This window comes from Sceloporus undulatus, chromosome 9 (assembly GCF_019175285.1).
Source record: "Sceloporus undulatus isolate JIND9_A2432 ecotype Alabama chromosome 9, SceUnd_v1.1, whole genome shotgun sequence".
Taxonomy (NCBI): Eukaryota; Metazoa; Chordata; class Lepidosauria; order Squamata; family Phrynosomatidae; genus Sceloporus; species Sceloporus undulatus.
This window is the reverse complement of record NC_056530.1, coordinates 4,755,088-4,760,369: the sequence shown is the minus strand read 5'-3', so window position 1 is coordinate 4,760,369 and position 5,282 is coordinate 4,755,088.

Genomic DNA, 5,282 nt, shown 5'->3' with positions numbered 1-5,282 from the left:
ATTCCAGGCAAACATTCTCTGAAGATGCCAGCCACAGATGCTGGCGAAACGTCAGGAAGAAACTCTGCTAGAACATGGCCACATAGCCCGAAAAACCCACAAAAAAACCTCAGGTAATAATGTTATAAATCAGGATCTGGTCCATGAGACCTTCTTCCACAATAAATCTGTTTGTCCACCCTGGTGGTGGCTGTGTTGGACCATTTGTCCATCTAGTGCAGCATTGCCTCTCCAAGGTTTCAGAGAAAGGAATAGTTTCCCTTCCTGATCTGGAGATGACAACAGTGATTGAACTCAGGAGATTTTGCATATAAAGCATGCGCTCTGCCAACTACAATGCTTCCGCAATACTTATTTTTGTTTCTCCGGAAATTATTACCCTCTGAACTTGCCAAACTTGTTCATCAGCCAAAGCCCTGAGTGCTTTTGAATGGCTGCCCAACAGGCAGGAACCCAATGGGTCAAACTTTCCCTTCTGGAAAGCGAAAGTTTCAGGCATTGGATTTCTGCCTGGATACCACAGCACAAACTTTATCTGTTGAATTTCTGCCTCTTACACAGAAGAGTAGGGCCAGTGGGAGAAATGGCAGGTCTTGGTGTATTTTACTTTGGGCCTGAGGTAGGGGAGTCACTAGGAGGGTGCAGGTTGCACTGGGCGACAACCACTGTTCCCCAAATGTCTGCTTTTTTACAGAAACAGGCTGCCAAATTTTAACAGCCCATTTTAAAAAGATGAAAATCAGCATGAGTGGGCTTACCAAATTTTCACTGTAACCACATGAAACTATGTAAATATAAAAACATTTAGGCTGTGTGTATGATACTGTAATTTAAAGGTCTACTTGCTTATGTCACAACTATTGCCATTACATTCAGTGATATGTGGAAATTACAATTTATGAGTAACATTAATACAAATAGCATTAGTAAGGATTATGTGTGGCATGGTATGGGAGATCTATGGAGGGGTAACACCAGGAATTACTGCACCAGGTGATGCCAACCCTAGTGAAACCACTGGCATGAGGTGACAATACCTCTTCCATTTTCTTGGCAAAAAAACAATGGCACATCTGGAGATTATCCACCAGACAGAAAATTGTTGAGCATGGAGATTGCTTATACACAAACATGTGAAGGGAGGGCCTGCAGCATGAGTGTGAGATAGGAATGTGGCAGAAAGTTATTCCCATTACCCTCCTCTCTTGGCTGCTCTATTGTGAAGTACTGGCAGCCAAAGAGACCCAACTGCTTTTTCCCTTCCTAAAGAGCATTGAAAGCATGAGGGAGGACAGGATCAGCCAAAAGAATTTTGCAGCCTGAGGTGTTTCCCCCTCCCATTCCACCTACAGAAACTGGCTGGACTGCTTGTTGAATCCAGTGGATGAGGTGAAGGAAAGTCAGCAGCATTTCTGGTTGGGGGAGACTGGAAGTTGCAGTCCTGAAAAGTAACTTTCCCAATATCTGGTAAGTCTGGTTGTATCTTATTTTTCTACTCGGCAACAGAACAGCATATTACACTACATTTGATAGCAAGAATCCAGTGGATGAGGTGAAGGAAAAGCTCCCCCAGGGCTAGCATCTGCACTGCAGGAATAATGCAGCTGGATACCACTTGAATTGCCATGGCTCAATGTTATGGAATATAGGATGTGTAGCCTGTTGTGGCACCAGAGTGCTCCGACAGAGAAGGCTAAATATCTCACAAAACTACCAATCCCAGCATTCCATAGCATTGAGCCATGGCAGTTAAAGTGGTGTCAAATTGCATTATATCTGCAGTGCAGATGCAGCCCTAAAGATATACTGAAGTCACCCACAGATCTATCAGCAGATCTCAATCTGTCTCCAGTCCACTCCCAACCTAGTGTTCCACTGAAGACAAGGAGAGTTTCAAAACACATATTGCCACACCCTGGCTAGACCTTCTCTCCTTGACTATTTTGTTCTCCAGTGTGGTGTAGTGCTTTCGGCATTGGACTACAACTCTGGAGACCAGGGTTGAAATCCCTGCTCCGCCATGGAAACCCACTGAGTGACTTTGGGCAAGTCACAGTCTCTCAGTCTCAAAGGAACAAAAGGCAAACCCCTTCTGAACAAATCTTGCCAAGGAAATTTGTGATAAGGTCACCATAAATTGGCAATGACTTGAAAGCACACAACAATAAAGACATAGGAGGGATCCTTTGAAGAATATGGATCTCAAAAACTCCTAATTTTGCCCTAAATTGTAGGTTGATCAGGGAAAATTCACACCTGTGAATGCAGCCCTATGGTCTTGAGAGTAAATCTCACCCAAATCTGTTGGGTTTCCTTGAGTGTAAACATGTACAAGATTGTACTCAATTCCTGGTGTCTCATTGAACTCAGTGGGGTTTACTTCTCAGGAAACAACTCCATGAGGTCTAATCTGCACTGCAGAAATAATGCCTTCTGACACTGCTTTAATTGCCATGGCTCAATGCTATGGGGTTCTGGGATTTGAAGTTGTGTGAGCTATGTAGCTTTCTATATATCTGAGCACTAAATTCTGAATTGTCCAAGCCACAGTATTACACATCACCATGGACGTTATCAGACAAGGGAAATTGGAAGTATAATCCAATGGCAATCCGAATGTAATCATGGGGTTGAACATTATTGCGTGATAGACTACCACACACAAATTCGGGCAATGACATGCTATTTTGGGGCAATGGGAAGCCAGTTTGAACGCAATTCGCATTTACGTAAATTCGCTGAACTAGTGAATTCACATGAATGCGTTCTGGCCCCACATTTTTTCATTCGAAATTAAGAGAAATTCCTCATGTGTGATAAAGTACCATGTGCGGATGAGACAGTGAAGAAAGCAAATCAACTCATGTGAGATGTGGTGCTGGACAAGAGTGCTGAGGATATAATGGATGGCCCAAAAGACAAACAAATGGATCCAAGGTTTCATGCCCGAAACTTCCCTGGAAGCCAAAATGATGAAACTAAGGCTGTCGCACTTTGGTCACATCATGAGAAGACATGAAAAAAGAAAACAAACAATAATGCTAGGAAAGGTAGAGGGCAGCAGAAAGAGAGGAAGACCACATGCCAGATAGATGAGACTCCATTTCAGCCTTCTTTCTCTAGGAGGAATCCCACAAACTGCTATTGACATGTAGTGGGATCTGCCAACAAGCCTGGAAGACATTCCCAGGAATGTTTTACCAAAGTCCCAAATCCCCAGAATTCCCCAATATTTATTATTATTATCCAGCCAAAATCCTTGGAAAGAAATTAATAACAACAACAATTTTATTTATATTTCCCGCCTCTCCCATGGATTGAGGTGGGATTACATCAATAAAAAACTATAATACACATACAAATAGGTCAACAGAATACTACTGTATGATACATAAATGCACTCAATAGAATATTAAAATTTCTATTAATTCAATAAAAACTAAATTATCATCTAATCATTCAGTTCTAACCATTCAATAATCAGACAATCATAGCCAATTACCCAGAAATTGGCAACACTGCTTGTAGCACCTTTGAGACTAAAAGAAGGAAAGTTGGCAGCATGAGCTTTGGTAGACTGAAGTCTACTTCCTCAGATGCATATGACTGTGCATGGCCACCATTTCCAGCAACTACTTGGAGAAGTAAATAAGTAAATCTTATAATCAAATTATTATTATTATTGTTATTATTAAATGACCACCATTTCCAGCAGCAACTGCTATTTACTTGTAGAGAGACCTTGCAGTAACACCTCTGAGACTGAATGAAAGAAAGTTGGCAGCAGGGTTTTGGTAGGCTTCAGCCTGCTTCCTCAGGTGCATAACTGGCGTGGAGCAGTTCACAACCACAACCACCACAACAGAAACAACAACAGCAGTCCTTTGGCCTGGCCTTTGCCTGGAGTGGGCTCCTGGCCAGAAAAGATGGCGGGTGCCTCCTAGGCCTTAACAGCAACCCACGTGACTTGAAGTGTGGAGCGAAGGGAAGGAATCTCAGAGGGAAATAACTCAGTTTGGCACCGCTTGGTGCATCCACACTGGGTGCTTGTTCGGTTCGGCGCGTTTTCGCACCAAACGCGGCGTTTTCCCCATTAGCGCCATGGGTTTTCGGCTTGCGAAAGCTTTCGGGTTACGAAAGCGGCGGAGGAACGAATTATTTCGTAACCCGGGGTAACACTGTATTTAGTTAGAAACACCAGGAAACATCAGAGATCTACCAGAGATGGCTATCAAGGAATTCTGCAGTGAGAGGCACTGCAAAACATGAAGACTTTCAGTGTTTCTCTACTTTACTAGGAGTCTGTGGCTTCACAAAGGAAAGGAACATGCTATATTCCAAGGAAACAGCTTCTTTGAATTTCAAATAGACATGAAATTTCCTTCAATTTGAAAATCGAAAGGTGATCACAAGGGCAAGGAATGAGGTGCCGCCTGCAAATAGCCCTCCCTACATTCTGACTAAGCCAGAAACAGAATGCAGCCTATAACTACATCATTTTAAGTTCTTCTCCTGCCGTGCCTGATGAGAAGCCGTGTGACTACAAGCTTGCAACGGTAATTGTGCATTTGTTGTCCCATAAAGGTATCATGTTTGATGATTTTTGACTTATGCACCTACTAACTAATAAGGCACTTCCGATATATCTTTCGTCTTACAGCCATAGGAACCTGCCCACATGTTTCAATTAACAAGGGTTTGGTGTGCATTCTGATAAAACCTTTTATGGTGTTTCGCCGACTGTGATCAGAAACTGAAATACCCAACATGTGATGTTGCAATCAAGGAAGGCAAATAACTTTGCCGATTAAACCATAGATTTCCCAAGTACAAGAGAAGTAATAATTCCACTTCTTCGGCACTGGTCAGGCACATTGGAGTACTGGGAACACATTCAGGTCTTATTTTAAGAAAGATATACAGTGTACCCCGGGGTTTACGAAATTAATTCGTTCCGCGTTAATTTCGTAAACACGAATACCTTCGTAAGCCGAATTCAATAGGCGCTAAATAAAAAAGCTCTCTGCTGCCCTCCGTGGCGAAATAGCGGCGCGTTTTTCGTAACCCGAAGAAACCTTCGTAAGCCGAAGCAAATAAATCCCTATGGGATTTTTTTCGTATCCGGAAAAAATTGGAACCCGGCGCAGTCGTATCCCGGGGTACCACTGTCGACAAGTGGGGCAGTTTCAAAAAGAGCAACGATAGACAAATAAGGAGAACAAAACGTGAGGAAAGGTTGCGGAGCTGGGCATTTTCAGCTTGGTGAAGAAAAGGCTAAGAAG